Source organism: Marmota monax, unplaced genomic scaffold, assembly GCF_021218885.2.
Source record: "Marmota monax isolate L192 unplaced genomic scaffold, Marmota_monax_Labrador192_F-V1.1 WCK01_AAM20220418_F8-fsc00069, whole genome shotgun sequence".
In the NCBI taxonomy this organism is placed as follows: Eukaryota; Metazoa; Chordata; class Mammalia; order Rodentia; family Sciuridae; genus Marmota; species Marmota monax.
The window spans coordinates 9283223-9307582 of record NW_026695243.1 but is presented as its reverse complement, the minus strand read 5'-3'; the positions used below and the strand labels follow the sequence as shown (position 1 = coordinate 9307582).

Here is a 24360-nt window from a genome sequence, read left to right as displayed (position 1 = left end):
GGAGATGGTTGCAGAACAACATGAATGTACTTCACACCACTGAACTGTACACTTTAAGATGTTAAAATAGTAGAATTCATTATGTATATTTTACCATAAATTTTTAAATATTTTTATCTTATTTCTAGGGAACTGACATTCTAAGAATTTCATTCTTTCGTCCCTCATCAAAGTCAAGGGTTGAATGTGGGCTACCAGCCCACAATACATGATCACAACTTTTTAGATTGTTAATATTTTTAACTATGCAAATATATATAGGAGAAAAACTAGAAAACAGAGAAGCCAAAAAAGAAATACAATCTGTTTTAAAACTATCATCATTCCGCCACCCAAAAATAACCCTGGATAACATTCTGTTGGGTCCAACCAGGCGTCTTTATTTTTGCAAACCTCAAGTTTGTTTTCAGCATGTTTCTAGCAGCAATTTTAAAGACACCCGACACACAGAGTGTAGGAGTCCACAGAGTGTGGATGTCGGGAGTCAAAGGACTGCAAATGTTAGCCCCTACAAAGGAGCTTAAAGGCTGACCAACCAGAGTCCCCTGATTTTGTTGGAAATTAGGAAACAAAAGTTCAAAGAGTACTTATGCAAATAAAAGGTAATGGGAAAACCAGGCCTTGAATGTACATGTTAAAGACAGGAGAGAATGCTGATGGTCAGCTCAAACAGAATGAGCTGGGATTTCTCATGCCCCACAGTAGTCTAGGAGCAAGAGGGCAGGCTCCTAGACAGGCAGCCTGGATGTGAATCCAGGTTCTTTTGCTCACTTTTTGGCTATTTGACATTGATCCAGTTGCCTGACTTCTTAAGCCTCCTCTGTAAAATGAGTATAACAATGGTGCCTACTTAAGATGGTCAGGATTAACGAAGCAATTCAAGCAATACACAATCACTTACAATCGATGATTACAATTATTGTTACTAAAATAACATTTTCTTAACCAAGGACATTAAAGAGCAGACCCTGTTCACAGCATCTGCTGTGCTTGCCCTGACACTGGCTGCTCACACAAGGCTCTCTGAATGCTCAGAGGAAATTAGCCCAGTGGGGGACCCCTAAATTGCCACCTTTCTCCACCTCATTTCTGTCATCAAGTTACTCTTTCACTAGCAGAATGTTTGAACTGCACAGCCCAGTTAAGCATGACAACATTTAGAGAAGTGCTGGGCAAGCCACACGGGCCAGAGAAGGGTCCAGTCCTGACAGCATAGATATAAAAGGCATCTGAGGCCATCGGTGCACAGGTGATTTTGAAGGGCTCCTCACTGACCACACTCCCAGGTGCCAATGGACTCATCTCTAAAGCCTGAAAAGAGCCAGTGAGGATGTTTTATTTCACTCTGCACACCAGCAGCACAATCAGGTTTTGAGATGAGGGTTTTTAATGAGATACTATATGGAAAACCACTGATTGTAAAGTGTTACCATAGATATCAGTGCCATCCTCATTCTATAAGTGTAGGAATACCATTAATTTATTCTCAGAATAATGTTTCTAGGTGTGGTGAGAACATTAGCTGGGACCACATTTCCAGATCCCTGATAATCTCTCCTTCCACTATTCTGAGAGGATATGGAGTAATCTGTAAAGTCCAAGTCAAATCAGAAGAATTTAAAGATAAGAGAACCACCCCTTGACAATGGATGAATATCAGGCACTAAAAAAAAGAAGGGTTATACAGATTGCAAGTATTTACCTCAGTCCCCAATCATTGACCATACCCTGGCTACATAGATGCTGCTGCTTAAAATCTTGGATGAACTTGACTGGCATCATCTTCCTAGGCATTTGCCCAAAAAAACAGTATCTCTTTTGTTCACAAACATTTCCATATTATATATTTAGCCATTATCTAAATTATTTAGGTGATACCTATTTAGATGTTTAGACAACAGTCAATTGGTAGGAGAGGATGGGGGCAGAGGAGGATGTTCACTCAAAAACCAGGAAGTCAGCTGCGGTTGGTGGCACCTGCCAGTAATCCCAGCAGCTCTGGAGGCTGAGACACGAGGATCACAAGTTCAAAGCCAGCCTCAGCAACTTAGTAAGACCCGGTCTCAAAAATAAATAAATAAATAAAAAGGGCTGGGATGTAGCTCGGTGGTGAAGTACCCCCGGGTTCAATCCTTGATACAAAAGAAAAAGAGGGAGATCAGAGCACAGGTGTCTGAAAGACTGAGGAAATATAAAACTGGACAAATCTCACTGATGCTTAAAACTAAGAGCAAGTATCATCCAAGAGCCAGAAAGGTCTTCTGAAGACAGTGAGAATAGTAACCAGAATGAAGAAAGAGGGCAAAACCCCACATTCAACTCACTTCCCAGAGAAAAGTAGTTTGGAAAGTGAGTGGGGGAGAATCTAAAGCTACTAAACATCCCACCTGCTCTGGAGACACTGACAGCAATGCTTAGAAGGGCTGGACAGGGATGGGGGCATTTCTAGGGAAGAGTAGGCTCTTTCCTGACAGAGAGGCAGGAGCATGAGGAAGAAGCACAGCCACAGGGCATCTCATGTCACAGTCCTCAGAGACACTTGTGCCCTATGTCCTGCCAAGACTGCCCAAGTCTCAACAACCAGTACACTCCCTCAAGGCCGTCCCATTACTGATCCAGGGTGCAGCCTCCAGGTCCAGTTAGGAGCAAAATCCTCAAAGCATCCAAGTGGAAAGTGAGAGTGCCCAGGAAAAATACCCTTACGTGTTTTGAGGATAAATGCCAATCTTGGATAGATCAGATTTGACTAAATGGAAACATAGAAATAATGTACTGAGCCTATTTTTTTTCAGTCTAGTATTTGTAAAAGAAAATAGAACTCCAGAGGCAATAAAATCATGATCATTACATAGTACAAATTTTCTCTTTGCTATTTCAAGCAGTAGCAGGCTCTGGGCCTCCTTCCTTGTGGAGGTTTGAGGCAGGGCAGAAAGTAGAAGTTACTGTGACACATCCTTTTCTGATTGTTGCTCCAAAGTCTGGCAGGACATACAGCAAAAATGTCCCAAAAGATTGTCTGAGGGGATAGGAAGGAAGTCGAGAACATTCCCTAAGACCAAGAAAAGATTCCCAGAAGCCTGTGGTGGGGATCGGGTGACCAGTGATTCTGCACATGGCGGAGACCAGAGCTCTCCCTGGTTGAGGCTAGAGTCAGTAAAGAAATTCATGAGACATTCCTGATTGTGTCAAAGAGCTGCGTGCTGCCAGCCTGGCATAGAAATAGTAACCCCAGGACCTGTGAGACTGTGCTCAAAGATAATCAGTAAAGAACCAAGGCCTGGAACATATATCACAATGTTCTAAAGACACCCTTTTACCAACCTGGAATGGAAAGGGTCATCAAAAAAAAAAAAAAAAAAAACTAAGTGAAAGGAGAATGGGAGAGGAGAGGGAAGATGGGAGGAAAAGGGGGGGGGATCATGAATGAAATTGATTTCCAGGCACATATGAGTTTGTTGGGGGAAATGTAACTAATATGTATAACAATATGGCTTCAATAAAAATAAAGTAAATGTCCCAACTCTAATGAGATGGGGTCCAGGAGTTAAATTAAGGTAATAAATAGCAGAGTATAAAATATACTTGTTCTTGAATACCTGAGTAAGTATCTACTACATATCTGTATTGTACTTTAAGTACAAAACAGATATGTAGTAGATACTTTTTATTATTAAGTTGCTGAAAAAATAAATTCTATGTAAATAAGAAACTCCAAAACTCAAAAGCAAAAAATAACAATAATCCAATTAAAAATGATCAATAGATCTCAATAGACATTTTTCAAGAAAAGACATACAGGTAAGTACTCAAGATGGTGGCGAAGGGAGTGCATCACCCCCGTGTACCGGGTCACTGTGCGGGAGAATGACGAGTTAGAACGGCTAAAAGCTATCTTGTTAGGAATTTCCAGCAAAATTGGGGTGCTCCAAAACCTAGAGGAAGGATTTCCATCGCACGAGGATCAGCTACGGGGGCTCAAATGCGAGAGATTTGTCCGCACGGAGAGTCACGCTGCTTATTCAGCAAATTGCCCCGCGGCTAGAGTCTGCGGCGCGCGCTGGGAAACGACGAGATAGCAACGCAAAGATACAGCGCTGCGGATTCTGTGGGCTCCTGCCGGGCTGTGCACTCACTGTGCTCAGTGCTGAATTCTGGGTTTGAGACGGGGGAAGGAAGCGGTCCAATTCGGTTCTCCACACCGGTCAGACCACAGAGGAAGCCAGCGGCCACCATCTTGGAGAGCTGACGTCACCATCCCTGTTTTCGACTGATCGCAGCTCATTCAGCTATAGAACAGGTAATTTCAGGCTGCCATTCGCCTGCGTCTCACAGACAAATTACTCAGGCTCAGTGCTAAAGAACCCGCGGAAACTGCTTCTTGGAGCCTGCTCCTATCAGAACATACACCGAGCCCGGAGCGGCCGAATTCCGGCACCCGGAACTGCTCTGGCCCAGGGCTAAAAAAACCGCGGAAACTGCTTCTCGGTCCGGGTCCTGCTGAATACTGTGGAGGTAAATACCAACTGAGCCTTCATAGGCAGAGGCAACAGGATTGAGACAGGGCTTGTGAGGGCCGGTCAGGACCCACCCGTTGCTTTGGTCACCCGGCAAAGGGAACGAAATGCTGCCATTTGCATGGGATACCAACATGGCAGAGATCTGATGTCATCAGAAAGCGGCGGAGGAGATAACTTAATCAATACCAGCGGCGTCAGAAACAGTTGGTCTCCTGGTAAAGAAAGTGAGCCACAAACACCCGAGTCTCTCTCACTTTGTCATCAAGCCAGAGGTGCAGAGCAGAGCCACCGCCCGCATCCAGAACAGGCCCAGCGACCCGCAGGCGTGGTAGTCACGTCACCCCAATTGGAGTAGGGGCAGAGCAGAGCCGCCGCCCGCACCCGGAACAGGCCCAGCGGCCCGCTGGCGTGGTAGTCACGTCACCCCAATTGGAGTAGGGGCAGAGCAGAGCCGCCGCCCGTGCCCGCAAGGTAGGCAGACCTGCGACCGACCGGCGGAACAGGCCCAGCGGCCTGCCGGCATGGTAGACACGTCACCCCAGTTGGAGTAGGGGCAGAGCAGAGCCGCCGCCCGCGCCCAGAACAGGCCCAGCGGCCCGCCGGCGTGGTAGTCACGTCACCCCAATTGGAGTAGGGGCAGAGCAGAGCCACCTCCCACACCTGGAACAGGCCCAGCGGCCCGCCGGCGTGGTAGTCACGTCACCCCAATTGGAGTACAGGCAGAGCAGAGCCGCCTCCCGTGCCCGGAACAGGCCCAGCGACCTGCCGGCATAGTAGATACATCACCCCAATTGGAGTAAGGGCAGAGCAGAGCCGCCGCCCACGCCTGCAAGGTAGGCAGACCTGCGACCGACCGGCAAAACAGGCCCAGGTGACCGCAGGCGTAGTAGACACCTCACACCAATTGGAGGAGGGGCAGAGCAGAGCCGCCACCCGCGCCCGCAAGGTAGGCAGACCTGCGACTGACCGGCGGAACAGGCCCAGCGGCCTGCCTGCATGGTAGACACATCACTCCAATTGGAGTAGGGGCAGAGCAGAGCCGCCGCCCGCGCCCAGAACAGGCCCAGCGGCCCGCCGGCGTGGTAGTCACGTCACCCCAATTGGAATAAGGAGAGAGCAGAGCCACCGCCCGCGCCTGCAAGGTAGGCAGACCTGCGACCGACCGGCAGAAAAGGCCCAGGGGTCCGTGGGCATAGTAGACCCGTCACACCAATTGGAGGAGGGGCAGAACAGAGCCGCCGCCCGTGCCTACAAGGTAGGCAGACCTGCAGCAAACCGGCAAAACAGGCCCAGCGGCCCGTCAGCGTGGTAGACAGATCACCCAGTTGGAAGAGGAGCACAGCCGCCGCCCGCCCCTGCAAGGGAGACTTTTCAATTATACAAGAGCAATATAAATATATAGGGGGAAAATTTCAATAGCACAACAGTTTCACCAAGCAGAAAGAAACGTGAGTAGTATGAAAAGACAAGGAAAGAAAGGACCACAAGCAATGCAGGTCAACTCAACTTTAGAAGAGGTAATAGCTGCAGCAGATGGAATGTCAGATAAAGAATTCAGGATATACATGCTTCAGATGATCTGGAGTCTCAAGGAAGACATTAGACAGCAAAATCAGACAATGAAACATCACTTCGACAATGAATTACATAAACAAATCCAAGAAGCAAAAGATCAACTATACAGGGAGATAGAGGTTATAAAAAACAAACAAACAGAAATCCTAGAAATGCAGGAAGCAATAAACCAACTTAAAAACTCAATTGAGAATACTACCAGCAGAGTAGAACACTTAGAAGATAGAACATCAGACAATGAAGACAAAGTATTTCAACTTGAAAAGAACATACACAGCTCAGCAAGACTGTTAAGAAACCATGAGCAGAACATCCAAGAAATATGGGATAACATAAAGAGACCAAACATAAGAGTCATTGGGATACAGGAAGGTATAGAGCTCCAAACCAAAGGAATGAACAATCTATTCAACGAAATAATATGAGAAAACTTCCCAGACTTGAAGAATGAGACAGAATCCCAAATCCTAGAAGCCTACAAGACGCCGAATGTGCAAAATCATAAGAGATCCACACCTAGACACATGATAATGAAGATGCCCAACATACAGAATAAGGAGAGAATTTTAAAAGCTACAAGAGAAAGGAAGCAGATTACATTTAGGGGTAAGCCAATCAGGATAACAGCTGATCTTTCAACACAGACTCTGAAAGCTAGAAGATCCTGGAATAACATATTTCAAACACTGAAAGAAAATGAGTTCCAACCAAGAATTGTGTATCCAGTGAAATTAAGCTTCAGGATGGAAGATGAAATTAAAACCTTCCACGATAAACAAAAGTTAAAAGAATTTGCAGCTAGAAAACCATATCTTCAAAACATCCTTGGCAAAACATTACAGGAAGAGGAAATGGAAAATAACAATGAAAACCAACAGTGGGAGGTAGTACAGTAAAGGGGGGAAAAATAATCAAAGAGGAAAACAAACCATGTTTAGTAACATAAATAAACAAATAGGGCTGGAATAACAACCCATATCTCAATAATAACCCAAAATGTTAATGGCTTAAACTCACCAATTAAGAGACACAGGCTAGTAGAATGGATCACAAAACAAGACCCAACAATATGCTGCCTACAGGAGACGCATTTGATAGGAAAAGACATACATAGACTGAAGGTGAAAGGTTGGGAAAAATCATATCACTCATATGGACTTTGGAAACAAGCAGGAGTGTCCATACTCATATCAAATAAAATAGATTTCAAGCCAAAGTTAATCAAAAGGGATAAAGAGGGACACTACATACTGCTCAAAGGAACCATACACCAACAAGACATAACAATCATAAATATATATGCCCCAAACAATGGTGCAGCTATGTTCATCAAACAAACTCTTCTCAAGTTCAAGAGTCTAATAGACCACCATACAATAATCATGGGAGACTTCAACACACCTCTATCACCACTGGACAGATCTTCCAAACAAAAGTTGAATAAGGAAACTATAGAACTCAATAACACAATTAATAACCTAGACTTAATTGACATATATAGAATATACCACCCAACATCAAGCAGTTACACTTTTTTCTCAGCAGCACATGGATCCTTCTCAAAAATAGATCATATATTATGTCACAGGGCAACGCTCAGACAATATAAAGGAGTAGAGATAATACCATGCATCTTATCTGATCATAATGGAATGAAACTGAAAATCAACGATAAAAGAAGGAAGGAAAAATCATGCATCACTTGGAGAATGAACAATAGGTTACCAAATGATCAATGGGTTATAGAAGACATCAAGGAGGAAATTAAAAAATTCTTAGAGATAAATGAAAACACAGACACAACATATCGGAATCTATGGGACACATTGAAAGCAGTTCTAAGAGGAAAATTCATTGCTTGGAGTTCATTCCTTAAAAAAAAGAAAAAAACAACAAATAAATGATCTCATACTTCATCTCAAAATCCTAGAAAAAGAAGAGCAAAACAATAGCAAAAGAAGTAGAAGGCAAGAAATAATTAAAATCAGAGCTGAAATTAATGAAATCGAAACAAAAGAAACAATTGAAAAAATTGACAAAACTAAAAGTTGGTTCTTTGAAAAAATAAATAAAATCGACAGACCCTTAGCCATGCTAACGAAGAGAAGGAGAGAACTCAAATTACTAGCATACGGGATGAAAAAGGCAATATCACAACAGACACTTCAGAAATACAGAAGATAATCAGAAATTATTTGAATCCTTATACTCCAATAAAATAGAAGATAGTGAAGGCATCGATAAATTTCTTAAGTCATATGATCTGCCCAGATTGAGTCAGGAGGATATAGACAACATAAACAGACCAATATCAATTGAGGAAATAGAAGAAACCATCAAAAGACTACCAACTAAGAAAAGCCCAGGACCGGATGGGTATACAGCAGAGTTTTACAAAACCTTTAAAGAGGAACTAATACCAATACTTTTCAAGCTATTTCAGGAAATAGAAAAAGAGGGAGAACTTCCAAATTCATTCTACGAGGCCAACATCACCCTGATTCCTAAACCAGACAAAGACACTTCAAAGAAAGAAAACTACAGACCGATATCTCTAATGAACCTAGATGCAAAAATCCTCAATAAAATTCTGGCGAATCGGATACAAAAACATATCAAAAAAAATTGTGCACCATGATCAAGTAGGATTCATCCCTGGGATGCAAGGCTGGTTCAATATACGGAAATCAATAAATGTTATTCACCACATCAATAGACTTAAAAATAAGAATCATATGATCATCTCGATAGATGTAGAAAAAGCATTCGACAAAGTACAGCATCCCTTTATGTTCAAAACTCTAGAAAAACTAGGGATAACAGGAACATACCTCAATATTGTAAAAGCAATCTATGCTAAGCCTCAGGCTAGCATCATTCTGAATGGAGAAAAATTGAAGGCATTCCCTCTAAAATCTGGAACAAGACAGGGATGCCCTCTCTCACCACTTCTGTTCAACATAGTTCTCGAAACACTGGCCAGAGCAATTAGACAGATGAAAGAAATTAAAGGCATAAAAATAGGAAAAGAAGAACTTAAATTATCACTATTTGCAGGTGACATCATTCTATACCTAGCAGACCCAAAAGGGTCTACAAAGAAACTATTAGAGCTAATAAATGAATTCAGCAAAGTGGCAGGATATAAAATCAACACACATAAATCAAAGGCATTCCTGTATATCAGCGACAAATCCTCTGAAATGGAAATGAGGACAACCACTCCATTCACAATATCCTCAAAAAAAATAAAATACTTGGGAATCAACCTAACAAAAGAGGTGAAAGACTTATACAATGAAAACTACAGAACCCTCAAGAGAGAAATAGAAGAAGATCTTAGAAGATGGAAAAATATACCCTGTTCATGGATAGGCAGAACTAACATCATCAAAATGGCAATATTACCAAAAGTTCTCTATAGGTTTAATGCAATGCCAATCAAAATCCCAATGGCATTTCTTGTAGAAATAGAGAAAGCAATCATGAAATTCATATGGAAAAATAAAAGACCCAGAATAGCAAAAACAATGCTAAGCAGGAAGTGTGAATCAGGCGGTATAGTGATACCAGACTTCAAACTATACTACAGAGCAATAGTAACAAAAACAGCATGGTACTGGTACCAAAACAGGCAGGTGGACCAATGGTACAGAATAGAGGACACAGAAACCAATCCACAAAACTACAACTATCTTATATTTGATAAAGGGGCTAAAAGCATGCAATGGAGGAAGGATAGCATCTTCAACAAATGGTGCTGGGAAAACTGGAAATCCATATGCAACAAAATGAAACTGAATCCCTTTCTCTCGCCATGCACAAAAGTTAACTCAAAATGGATCAAGGAGCTTGATATCAAATCAGAGACACGGCATCTGATAGAAGAATAAGTTGGCTACGATCTACATACTGTGGGGTCGGGCTCCAAATTCCTCAATAGGACACCCATAGCACAAGAGTTAATAACTAGAATCAACAAATGGGACTTACTCAAACTAAAAAGTTTTTTTCTCAGCAAAAGAAACAATAAGAGAGGTAAATAGGGAGCCTACATCCTGGGAACAAATCTTTACTCCTCACACTTCGGATAGAGCCCTAATATCCAGAGTATACAAAGAACTCAAAAAATTAAACAATAAGAAAACAAATAACCCAATCAACAAATGGGCCAAGGACCTGAACAGACACTTCTCAGAGGAGGACATACAATCAATCAACAAGTACATGAAAAAATGCTCACCATCTCTAGCAGTCAGAGAAATGCAAATCAAAACCACCCTAAGATACCATCTCACTCCAGTTAGATTGGCAGCCATTATGAAGTCAAACAACAACAAGTGCTTGCGAGGATGTGGGGAAAAGGGTACACTTGTACATTACTGGTGGGACTGCAAATTGGTGCAGCCAATTTGGAAAGCAGTATGGAGATTTCTTGGAAAGCTGGGAATGGAACCACCATTTGACCCAGCTATTCCCCTTCTTGGTCTATTCCCTAAAGACCTAAAAAGAGCATGCTACAGGGACACTGCTACATCGATGTTCATAGCAGCACAATTCACAATAGCAAGACTGTGGAACCAACCTAGATGCCCTTCAATAGATGAATGGATAAAAAAAGATGTGGCATTTATACACAATAGAATATTACTCAGCACTAAAAAATAATAAATCATGGAATTTGCAGGGAAATGGATGGCATTAGAGCAGATTATGCTAAGTGAAGCTAGCCAATCCCTAAAAAACAAATGCCAACTGTCTTCTTTGATATAAGGAGAGTGACTAAGAACAGAGTAGTGACGAAGAGCATGAGAAGAAGATTAACATTAAACAGGGATGAGAGGTGGGAGGGAAAGGGAGAGAGAAGGGAAATTGCATGGAAATGGAAGGAGACCTTCAGGGTTATACAAAATTACATACAAGAGAAAGTGAGGGGAAAGGGAAAAAAATACAAGGGGGAGAAATGAATTACAGTAGAGGGGGTAGAGAGAGAAGAGAGGAGGGGAGGGGAGGGGAGGGGGAATAGTAGAGGATAGGAAAGGCAGCAGAATACAACAGACACTAGTATGGCAATATGTAAATCAATGGATGTGTAACTGATGTGATTCTGCAATCTGTATACGGGGTAAAAATGGGAGTTCATAACCCACTTGAATCAAAGTGTGAAATATGATATATCAAGAACTATGTAATGTTTTGAACAACCAACAATAAAAAATTTAAAAAAAGAAAAGAAAAGACATACAAATGGTCAACAGATATCAGCATCACTAATCATCAGAAAAATGCAAATCAAAACTAAAATGAGGGGCTGGGGCTGGAGCTCAGTGGTAGAGCGCTTGCCTAGCATGTGTGAGGCCCTGGGTTCGATTCTCAGCACCACATACAAATAAATAAATAAAGGACCATCAATAACTAATAAAAATATTTTTAAAAAACTAAAATGAGAGGGGCTGGGGCTGGGGCTCAGCGGTAGAGCACTCGCCTAGCATGTGCGAGGCCCTGGGTTCGATCCTCAGCACCACATAAAAATAAATAAATAAAACAAAGGTATTGTGTCCAACTACAACTAAAAAAAATAAAATATTAAAAAAAAACTAAAATGAGATATCACCTCCCTCCAGGAACAAGGGCTATTAGCAAAGAGACTAAAAGAAAAAAAGTATGGGCAAAGATACAGAGAAAAGGGAATGCTTGCCCACTGTTAGTGAAAATGTAAATCAACACAATCATTGTGGACAACAATATGGAGGTTCCTTTAAAAATTAAAAATAGAACTACCATATGATCCAGCAATCCCACTACTCAGTGTGTGTGTGTGTGTGTGTATGTGTGTGTATCCAAAGAAAATTAAATCAGTATGTCAAAGAGACATCTGCACTCCCATGATCATTGCAACACTATTTACAATAGCTAAGAAATGGAAACAACCTGAAGTGTCCCTTTCCTGAATGACGAATAAAGAAAAGGTGGTACATGCACACAATTGAATACTGTTTGGCCATTAAAAAAAACTGTCATTTGTGACAACATGGATGTAACTGGAGATTATTAAATGAAGTAATCCAGGCAGAGAAAAAATTACTGCATGATCTCACTCATATGCAGAATCTAAAAATGTTGATCTCATAGAAGTTGAGAGTAGAATAGTGTGGTTACTAGAGGCTGAGGAGAACAAGTAGGGATAAGGAAAGGTTGGTCAATAATACAAAGTTACAATCAGGAATAAGAAGTTCAGGTGTGCTGTTACATAGACAGATGAGCACAGATAAATAACATATTGTACTTTGTGAAAAGCTCTAAGAAAGGATTTTTTGAAATATTTCACTACAAAGTAATGATAACTGTTTGAGGACATAGATACATTTAACCTGATTTAAACATTGTACAATATATATACATGTATAAAAATATTATATGGTTACCCTTTAACATGTATAATTTTTATGTTTTTGTGTATCAGTTAAAAATAAATTTTAAAAATCAATTCTGTGAAACAATATGCCTAAAAAAATCTACCTAATTTCCTGTTTCTCTGTTCAGATTTTTGAAACATGAAGCCTCTTTAATTCAAAGGTCCATCTCTGGTCCATTCAGCCAAGGCCTGGGAGGGAGGGAGGCGCCCCTGGGTGTTGCACTTGCTCTAGCTGGACACATCTGGGACAAGGTAGGAAGGCAGTTGTTTTCATCAGGAAAGAATCTGACTGAGACCCAAGCAGACCAAAAGAACCAGAGGAATGTTATGATACCAGACATGAAATGACAAAAGTTTAACAAGAATTGGAAAGATTGCAGAGTAGGATCAGCACCCCCCAAAATTAAATCAATACTATCTGGGCAAATCTAAGATATTTAATCAGGAGAAAAGGAACAAAGACACAATTATGAGAAAGAAAATAAGAGATACTAAGGAAGAGACTGGCAATCTAAAGTATAATTTATATGCTCAAAGAAAGACCAGAACAAATAGAAAAGAAGCAATGATTTTAAAAATGAAGAAAAATAGCTTGCTTGAACTGAAAAAAAAAATGAAAGAAAGATATCCTCAGATGAGAAGGACTCAGTAGGATCCAGGTGGGATTAATAGCAAAAGTCCAACTCGTACACATGCAAGGATGCCAATAACGAACTTCCAGGTAAGAAATTAAACCTTACAGTATCAGGAAAGCAAAAACAAAGTTATCTACAAAGAAAGAAAAGTTAAGCTAACCTTTGTCACAACACAAAACCAGTGTTTTAAGGTGCAAAGTTGTAATATAAAACTTCTCTTCTAGTCAAGTTGTTTCCCATGAAAAGCAGCATGATACTCAGATGTGCAAAACCTCAGCGCTCACCACCCATACAACCTTCTAGGGAAACTCATCACAAGCCTCTCCCTCCAGCTAATAGGTGGAAACCAGAGCATGGGATGTCACCAAATAAAAATACTACAATGACCACTACAATCCTATTCACATAAAAGCTCAAATAATTATAGATATGCTTTCTCAATGTTGTTGAGGGAATGAGCCACATTCTCATAAGAGAAGATAAACAGCATTAAAAAATAAACATGCACAGGTCAGATTCTGAATTATATAGGGTAAGGTAAACATGTTTCAGATTAATTCCATTAAAATGTAATAATAGTTATAAAAAAGAGAACATAAAAGTAGGACAAGCCATTGGAGATCAATTTAAAATCATCTAAAGCTGCAGATAGTATTTTTCCTGAGGCTTTTTTCAAATGGGGTAATACATGCTTTTGCCATTGCCTTTTAATAAGGAATTCATGCATCAGGCAAACATTAATGTTTAAACCAAAAAGTGTGTGTGTGTGTGTGTGTGTGTTTGTATACATACACACACACACACACACACACACACACACACACTAGGGGGCAAAAATCTACACATTAGAAGGTGCATGTTGTTTGAAAAAAAAAAATAGAGGCAGCAGAGACTCACTTCATGTTCTACTGTGCAGAGTGGCCTTGTCTTAGTTTGGGCTGCTATAACAAAGTACTCCAGTCTGGGCAGCTTAAATGTGTAGGACCTCAAGACCCAGGCCCAGCATTAGATGACCAAACCCCTAGGCCTCAAAGCTGCAAGACACATCCTCACCCAACCCCCATGTCAAAACCCCTCCAGCAGCATGTAGCACCTCAGGTGTTGCACAATGTTACCACAAGATGTTCCATGTAGATAACCCTAACGGGCCCCCTATCACAAGATGTTTTTTTTAGACAGTCCTACCGGTTAAACTTGAGAACTAGGTTTAAAAACAGGAACTGAAAGGACAGAATGTAATTTTATGGTTTTTTTGAGAACAAAAAGTTGAAAAACAAGTTTACCCCCCTAGGTGACTCAACTGCTAAATTCAGAGGGACCAATAGGAAGGCTGTTGCTGTGCTAAGCTAAGACCTAACCCACCTGTTCCCTATAAAAGATCTATACCCCAAAGCCCGGTGTGTCAGCTCATCAAAGCTCCGGCTGAGGTTTTGCTGTACACCCGCAGGCGCCTGTGTGAGAATAAACGCCTCCTGCTTTTTGCAGCCAGTGTCTCGTGTGGTTCATTCTGGGTTTGGGATCTGTGGATATTTTATTGTGGAGGTCCCACCGAGATCCAAGATCCCGGTTCCGGTTCCAATCCCGGTCCCTATCCGGAGGACACCCGACATCACTGGGAGGTAAGCTGGCCAGCTCAAACTGACTGTCTTATTGTCCTGTTGGTTATCTGTTCTTTGTTCCGCGCAACGTCTGTAAGACTATATGATCCTAGACATAGTCATTTAGTATTCTGAGTATTCTGAGGCAGTTCTATCATTTAGTATTCTGAGACAACTTAAAAAAAAGTTGACGAACTCGGACTTCTCCCCTGCCACCCTGGGAGACATCCCAGGGATCAGAAGGGTCCATTTCTTTGGGGCCCCCGGTGTTTCCGAGGATTACACCATTTTTGTAGACGACAAAAAAGTACAAACTTCTCCCAGGCCATCTGATTTGTTCGGTTTCCACCGAAGCCGCGCAGCGATCTCACTGTTTGGTTTCGTTTTTGTGTCATTGTGTCTGTCTCTCTATTTCCTCTCTGAAAGTAACATGGGACAATCACTAACAACCCCTTTGAGCCTAACTCTAGATCATTGGCAAGACATTCAAGATCGGGCAGACAACCTGTCCATGGCAGTCAAAAAAAAAAAAATAAAAAACTCTCTATACTTCAAAATGGCCAACATTCAACACCAGCTGGCCAGCAAAAGGGACTTTTAATACTGATCTTATTTTCCAGGTAAAAACCCAAATCTTCACCCATGGTCCTCATGGACACCCTGACCAGATACCCTACATTGTTACCTGAGAGGACTTAGCCTCCAACCCCCCCCCTTGGGTTGCTCCTTTCTCTCCACCCAAACCCCCTCTCCGTCCTCCCCTTGAACCCTCTGCTCCCCTCATTCCACTTCCCCCTCCCCAAACCTCTCATCTTTACCCTGTTCTTAACAAATCTGAGACCTCAGTTAAAACAGGGACAACACCAAAAAAGGTTCTACCGCCGGAGGACTCAACTCTAATTGACTTGCTGACTGATGAGCCTCCTCCCTATCAACCCCAGCCCTTACAAGCCCCTGAACCTGATCAAGCATCCTCCGAGGACGAGAACCAAAAAGGCCCAGTCGCCAATGCTCCCCCGGATCCTTCTCCCATGGTGGGACGGCTCCGGGGACGCCGGGATCACACCGCCTCAGGAGACACCTCCAGAGTTCTCCCCCTGCGACAGACGGGAGGCCCCAATGGCCAATATCAGTATTGGCCTTTTTCTACCTCTGACCTCTATAACTGGAAAACCCATAACCCTTCCTTTTCTAAAGACCCTATAGCTCTAACCTCTTTGATTGAGTCTATCCTAGTAACTCATCAGCCAACATGGGATGACTGCCAGCAGCTCCTGCAAATTCTCCTCACTTCAGAGGAGAAACAAAAAGTTCTTTTGAAAACTCGCAAAAATGTGCCAGGGGACAATGGACGTCCCACCCAACTCCCAAATTTGATTAATAAAGCTTTTCCTTTAACCCGGCCAAACTGGGACCATGCGACTGAAGCAGGTAGGGACCACCTACGTCTCTATCGCCAGTTACTCATAGCGGGTCTCCATACAGCAGGGCGACGACCCACTAATTTGGCTCAGGTAAGACAGACTACCCAAGGGACAACAGAAACCCCGACAACATTTCTAGAAAGATTAAAAAAGACATATCGGAGGTTTACTCCTTTTGATCCTGATAGCGAGGACCAAAAAAAAAATGTATCTATGACTTTCATTTGGCAGTCCGCCCCAGATATCAGGTCTAAATTGCAGAGACTAGATAACTTGCAAGATTTTTCTCTGACAGACTTACTAAAGAAAGCCAAAAAGATATATAACAAAAGAGAAACTCCAGAAGAACGAGAGGACAGGATCAGAAAGATGCAGAAAGAACGAAAACTTAAACTTAGAGAGAAATCAGACAAAAAAAAAAAAAAACAAAGGCGTAACAAGAAACTAAGTAAAATATTGGCCACCGTAGTTCAGGCAGGACATCAGGAAAACAAAGTAAACAGGGACAGGGAGCAAAGCAGACCCCGTGTAGACCGAGATCAATGTGCCTACTGCAAAAAAAAAAGACACTGGGTAAAAGACTGCCCAAAGAGACCCCCCAACCCCAGGAGAGATACCAACCGGGCTCCCCGACTGCTAACATTAAATAAAAATTAAAAAAGTCAGGGCCAGGAGCTCCCCCCTGAGCCCCGGGTAACTCTACAAGTAGGGGAGCAACCTGTGACCTTCCTAGTAGATACCGGAGCCCAACACTCAGTGCTGACACAGACACCAGGACCCATGAGCCACAAAACGACGTGGATCCAAGGTGCCACTGAGAGTAAACCCTACCGGTGGACCACCACGAGAGAAGTACACCTTGCCACAGGTAAGGTTTCTCATTCGTTCCTACACGTGCCTGACTGTCCGTATCCACTGTTGAAAAAAAACTTATTGGCTAAATTGAGAGCCCAAATTTATTTTAAAAATGGGGGCGTCTCCATTACGGGGCCAAACCAGACTCCATTACATATATTGACTTTCAAATTGAAAGACAAATATAAACTTTTTGACAAGCCCTCGGTACCTATAAAAGACATGGACTATTGGCTTAGTTCCTACCCGGAGGCCTGGGCTGAAACCGGAAAAATGGGATTGACAAAACAACGGCCCCCAATAGTCATTCATCTGAAGGCCGCTGCTACTCCCATTAATATCAAACAATATCCTATGTCAAGAGAGGCCTATCAGGGCATCAAGCCGCACATCAAACGCCTCCTAGACCAAGGCATCCTAACACCTTGCCAATCGCCCTGGAACACCCCACTACTACCAGTTAAAAAGCCGGGGACTAATGATTACAGACCAGTCCAAGACTTAAGGGAAGTTAACAAGAGGGTATGCGATATCCACCCCACAGTGCCAAATCCTTACAATCTCCTTAGCACTTTGCCTCCTACTCATACTTGGTATACTGTTCTGGATCTGAAAGATGCTTTTTTCTGCCTAAGACTGTCTCCCCAAAGTCAGGCTCTCTTCACATTTAAATAAAAAGATCCAAAAGGGAAAATCTCTGGACAGCTGACCTGGACGAGACTGCCACAAAGATTTAAAAACAGCCCAACACTCTTCGATGAGGCTTTACATCAAGATTTGGCAAACTTCCGTGTAAGACACCCTTCCCTAATCATGCTCCAATATATAGATGACATCTTGCTGGCTGCGACCTCCGAGAAAAATTGCCAGGCAGGTACGGAGAAATTATTGCAAACTTTGGGGCTACTAGGATATAGGGCGTCAGCAAAGAAGGCCCAAATCTGTCAGACAAAAGTTACCTATCTGGGCTATAAACTCCATGATGGTCAACGATGGTTGACAACTGCCAAAAAAGAGACTATCTCAAGTATACCAACCCCCCAGAGTCCCAAGCAACTGCGGGAATTCCTGGGGACCGCAGGTTTCTGTAGACTCTGGATTCCTGGGTTTGCTGAGATAGCAGCCCCCTTGTATCTACTAACTAAGCAAGGTAACTCCTTTGCTTGGACTAAGAAACATCAATTGACATTTGATAACATCAAATTGGCTCTTCTGTCAGCCCCTGCTTTGGGCTTACCGGACATTACCAAGCCCTTTGATCTGTTTATAGATAAAAAACGGGGATATGCAAAAGGGGTTTTAACCCAAAAACTAGGGCCCTGGAGGCAACCTATAGCCTACCTGTCAAAAAAATTAGATCCAGTGGCAGCAGGATGGCCACCATGCCTCCGGATGATTACAGCTATGGCTCTGCTGATTAAGGATGCCACTAAACTGACTTTGGGACAGCCATTAACCCTGTTAACCCCTCATGCCATTGAAACTGTGATTCGCCAGCCGCCTGATCGCTGGATGTCAAATGCCCGACTCACCCATTACCAGTCTTTGTTATTGGACACCGACCGAATTCAGTTTGGTCCCATGGTGACACTAAATCCAGCGACCCTCCTGCCGCTCCCAGGAAAAGCCGATCCTCACAACTGTCAGCAGATTCTTGCAGAGACACAGGGAACCCGGCCGGACCTCACCGACCAACCGATAAAAAATGTAGAGCTGGTCTGGTACACAGATGGAAACAGTTATCTGCTCAATGGAAAACGACGAACAGGAACAGCCGTCACCACCAAATCTGAGGTAATATGGGCAAGTACACTTCCGGGCGGAACATCAGCTCAGCGGGCAGAACTGATAGCGCTAACTCAAGCGTTAAAATTGACAGAAGAAAAAAAACTAAACGTGTACACTGACAGTAGATATGCCTTTGCTACTGCTCACATACACGGAAAAATTTACAGACGCCGGGGTCTACTAAGCTCAAAAAAAAAAAGATCAAAAATAAGGCTGAAATATTAGCCTTACTTAAAGCTTTATTCTTGCCTAAAAAGTTAAGTATCATGCATTGCCCCGGTCATCAAAAAGGTAATACTCCAGAGGCCAAAGGGAACAGATTAGCAGATAAAACGGCCAAGAAAGCAGCCCTAGGGCCACAGCTTTTAATAGTGACTCTATTGCCCCAACGAGCAGACCCACCACATGATGACCATAAAAAACACTGGGTCTATAAAAATAAAAATTTAGATGCCATACAAAAACTGGGGGCCACTTATAACCCCGAAAAAAATGTCTGAAAATATCAAGAAAAAACTATCATGCCCCTCAAAAATTCAAAACAATTAGTAAAGTCCCTACACAGACTAACACACCTTGGGGCTAAAAAGATAAAAAAACTCTTAGAGCGTGGGAAAGGTACTTTATATCTTCCAAACAGGGATCAACTTCTGCGCCAAAAAGCAGAAAACTGTCAAGCATGTGCCCAGGTAAATGCTGGTAAGATCAAAATTGAAACAGGGATCCGGATAAAAGGCCATAAGCCCGGAACCCATTGAAAAATAAACTTCACTAAAATTAAACCTGATATATATGGCTACAAATATCTTCTGGTTTTTGTTGACACTTTCTCTGGATGGACCGAGACATTCCCAACTCGGCATGAGACTGCTAAGGTGGTTGCAAAAAAATTACTGGAAAAAATCTTTCCCAGGTATAGAGTACCCGGGACCATTGGGTCAGATAACGGGCCTGCCTTTGTCTCCCAGGTAAGTCAGATGGTGGCCAATACATTAAAAATTAATTAAAAATTACATTGTACTTATAGACCCCAAAGTTCAGGACAGGTAAAAAAAATAAATAAAACCATCAAAAAAACTCTAACTAAATTAACGCTTAAAACTGACACTAGAGACTGGGTACAACTCCTACCTTTAGCTTTATACCGGGCCCGAAACACCCCAGGCCCACAGGGGCTAACCCCATTTGAAATTTTGTACAGTGCACCACCACCTGCTGTTAACTTTTATAAAACTAAAACTTATGCCTCCCTCACCCCATCTATGCAGACTCATTTGCGTGCCTTGCAGTTGGTCCAGAACGAGGTTTGAAAGCCTCTAGCCGCAGCATACAAGGAGGAACTCAAAACCCCCTCGCTGCCACATCCCTTCAAAGTCGGAGACACCATCTGGGTACGCAGACACCAGAGCAAGAACCTCGAACCGCGGTAAAAAGGACCTTACACCATCCTGCTGACCACTCCCACTGCAATCAAAGTGGACGGCATCACCGCTTGGATCCACGCTTCCCACGTAAAAGCTACACATCCGCAGGAGCCCACAGACGCCTCTCTGGATCCAAAATGAAAACTGCAACGCACCCAAAACCCACTAAAGATAAGACTTACACGTTGTTAATCACTCTTGCTCTCTACGCTACTCCCCTCGTCCTAGGTAGTAATCCCCATACCCCCATAAAGTTAACTTGACAGGTGTATTCCGAAACCGGAAAAATAATTTGGTCTATTACAGCAGCCCACATCCCTGGCACATGGTGGCCTATTTTGACCCCAGACTTTTGTCAACTAGCCGCTGAATCAGACTCTTGGGATATTCCCGGCAACTCACATGACCTCAATACTTATTGTTCTACCCCCATAACGAGATGCAGACTGGGTCAACATGACTTTTACGTTTGTCCCAAAGAAGAAAAAAACCGAACCCAAACACGTAGATGTAAAAATTATAAAACATACTTTTGCTCCTCCTGGGGCTATAAAACTACAGGGGACGCTCATTAAAAACCTTCTTCTGATAAGGAATTCATAACAATACTCAAAAACTTCACTCCCCATGGTACACGCCCCTCTGATTGCTATCCCCCCCCTACATCTTACTACCAAGGGGACAAATCATTGCCCTTACGGATACAGTTTACAGAAAAAAAAAAAAAACAGCTAGATCCCTGGCTCACTGGGAGAACATGGGGCCTTAGATAATTTATAAAAAAAAATAATCTCGGTGTAATTCTCAAAATCAAATTATCTCTAACCCCAATTTTGATGAACCCAATAGGACCTAATCCTGTTCTCGGGGACCAAAGAGCTCCCTCAGTTCCCAGACAATCAAAAAGTCCGCCCAAAGTACCTCCCAGTGAGCCACCCATGTCTCAAATTGTAACCATAGACTGTCAAACCTCTAGTTACTCCCCCGAACCCACACTCCCTGGAACCGAAAACCGATTGTTAGATTTGATTCAAGGAGCCTTTTATGCCCTCAATGCCACCAACCCAGACCACACCCAGAAATGTTGGCTCTGTCTCACCTTCAGCCCACCCTACTATAAAAAAATAACAATAATGTCTGACTGGAACAGTAACATAAACCCTGATCCTAAATATATGTCCCTGCCCGGCTATAAACTCACCATCACTGAAGTTTCAGGACAAGGGATCTGTATAAAAAATATACCCCTGTCACATCAACCTCTCTGTAACACCACCCTCCTGACAAATGGCTCACAAAATAACTATTTGTGGGGTCCCCCCGGAACTTATTGGGCCTGCAACATTGGACTGACCCCCTGTATTTCCACGGCAATCCTCAATGCCTCCACTGATTTTTGTATGTTAGTCCGAATCTACCCACGACTATTCTATTATTCCTCAGAAAAATTTAAAGGACATTTCATGGGCAGGATTCGATACACCCGAGAGCCTATCAGCCTTACCCTGGCAGTCTTGTTAGGAACAGGAGTATTGACAAAAATTGGGACTGGGGCTGCAGCTCTGGTTGAGGGCCCCCGACAGCTAGGGATTCTAAAAGCTGCAATCCAACAAGACCTAAGAGCAATAAAAACCTCTGTAACCACTTTAAAAAAATCCCTAACCTCCTTATCAAAAGTTGTCTTACAGAATAGACGAGGTCTGGACCTATTATTCTTAAAGGAAAAAAGACTTTGTACAGCCTTAAAAAAAAACTGTTACTTTTACACCGATCACACAGGGGTAATAAGGGAGTCTATGACAAAGCTTAGAAAAAGACTAGATACAAAAAAAAGGTCTCTGCAAAGCTCCCAAAGTTAGTTTAAAAACTGGTTTAATAACTCCCCTTGGTTAACTACTATATTATCTACTATAGCCGGTCCCTTAATTGTATTGCTGCTGATCTTAACATTTGGGCCCTGCATATTTAACAAATTAATGCAATTTATAAAAAAAAAATTGTCTGTAATTCAAACTATGGTACTCGCGCAGCAATATCAAGTACTCCCACAGCACCCTGAACCATCAGCTGAGCAAATACCGGACTCTGAGCAGGTAGATCAATGGATATAAAATTATATCCCGGATAAAGAAAAAGGGGAATATAAACAAAAAGGGGGGAATATAAAACCTCAAGACCCAGGCCCAGCATTAGATGACCAAACCCCTAGGCCTCAAAGCTGCAAGACACATCCTCACCCAACCCCCATGTCAAAACCCCTCCAGCAGCATGTAGCACCTCAGGTGTTGCACAATGTTACCACAAGATGTTCCATGTAGATAACCCTAACGGGCCCCCTATCACAAGATGTTCCTTTTAGACAGTCCTACCGGTTAAACTTGAGAACTAGGTTTAAAAACAGGAACTGAAAGGACAGAATGCAATTTTATGGTTTTTCTGAGAACAAAAAGTTGAAAAACAAGTTTACCCCCCTAGGTGACTCAACTGCTAAATTCAGAGGGACCAATAGGAAGGCTGTTGCTGTGCTAAGCTAAGACCTAACCCACCTGTTCCCTATAAAAGATCTATACCCCAAAGCCCGGTGTGCCAGCTCATCAAAGCTCCGGCTGAGGTTTTGCTGTACACCCGCAGGCGCCTGTGTGAGAATAAACGCCTCCTGCTTTTTGCAGCCAGTGTCTCGTGTGGTTCATTCCGGGTTTGGGATCTGTGGATATTTCAAATGGATTATTTATTTCTCATAGTTCTGGAGGCTGGAAGACTAAGGTCAAGGTACCAGCAGATTTACCTGGGGTAAGAGCTCTCTTTCTGGTTCCAAGACAGCTGCCTTCTCATTGGGCTCACGTGGGTTTCCTTGATGCCTGTGCACAGAGAGAGGGTAATCACTGTTCTATTATTAGCAATATTCTATTAATAGCACTTTTCTATTAATAGCACTAATTCTACCATGAGGATCCCACCCTCCTGACCTAATCTAAACCTAATTATCTCCCCAGGGCCCCAGCTCCAAACATTATCACCTTGGGGGTTAGACTTTCAACATATACATGATTGGGTGGAGGGATATGCAAACATTCACCCCATAGCAGCCCTTCCTCCCCTCAAAAGACAAGCAGCCTTCAATGCTGTGCCCAGGAACACCTGCTAGTCATACCACCGTCCTCTGCAGTCCACACACACACACACACACACACACACACACACACCAGCTGTGGACTAGTTTGACTGCAGCCACCCATACAAGGCAACTTTATAGCTCTTCAAGTCCAGGTGCTAAAAAACTCCATCACCTAACACCCTTCATCACCCTTCTGGCTTCACAAAGCCTTGAATGTGGCCTGTCAACTGTGAGTCATCCTTCCATGTAACCTTCTGGAGGATGGAGGATGATTCCCTAGATCCCTCCTGGGAGGATGGGAGGGGAAATAGACTGGGGCTGGGCAGGAGGGTTGGCAGGTTGATCCTAGGTGTGTTTCATTTCCCTGCAGGGAGAAAGCAGCTCACTCAGCAGGCTGCACATCTGACACGTTCTGCTGTAAGTGGTCTCAATTGCCTTCAAGCTTAGAGCTGGGGAGGTCAAATGGAGGAAAAGGAAAAGACAAAAGGTGTGGGTTCCTTCATGTGCAAGCTTCTCAATAGGGGAGAAGTGATTCGGGGAGAGGGGGAAAGCAAGGTGAGAAAGGAGATGATGCAATATGTGTGTGCCTATTTCTGGCCATAATATGTGTCAAATAAGTTAACATTAAATCCATTTTTATGCTACCTTAATGAGTTTGGGTTACATTGTAATTTGGGGTATCCATGATGGCATAATTATCTCACTTTGTTTCTTATATACTATTTTTAGGTTTCAGAAGGCAAAATTATCAAGAATTTTTTTACCATTTTTTCAAATCACTATTGTAGAATCAATCAGATATGTGTTTTAATATACATTGATTACAATTCACCTTTAAGGTAAGTCTAAGAAGTTTACTGTGAATCATTTATATCAAACATAGGCTGGAGATATAGTTCCATAGTAAAGTACATGCTTAGCATTTATGAGGCCTTGGGTTCAATCCCCAACCCACAACAACAATGAAAAAGAAATTACTGAACATTTGAGTCATTTATTATCCCTCTTCATAAG

The 24360-nt window shown here is 42.6% G+C and overlaps 1 long non-coding RNA gene across 1 annotated transcript in view; it reads right to left on the bottom strand.

Moving 5' to 3' along the window:
* Positions 1–23091, bottom strand: part of LOC131424046 (uncharacterized) — a 103487-nt gene extending 80396 nt beyond the window's left edge. Inside the window, exon 1 of the long non-coding RNA XR_009226446.1 lies at positions 23017–23091. This is a non-coding gene — a long non-coding RNA (uncharacterized LOC131424046). The remainder of the gene's footprint in view (positions 1–23016) is intronic.
* Between the last annotated feature and the right edge of the window lie 1269 nt (positions 23092–24360).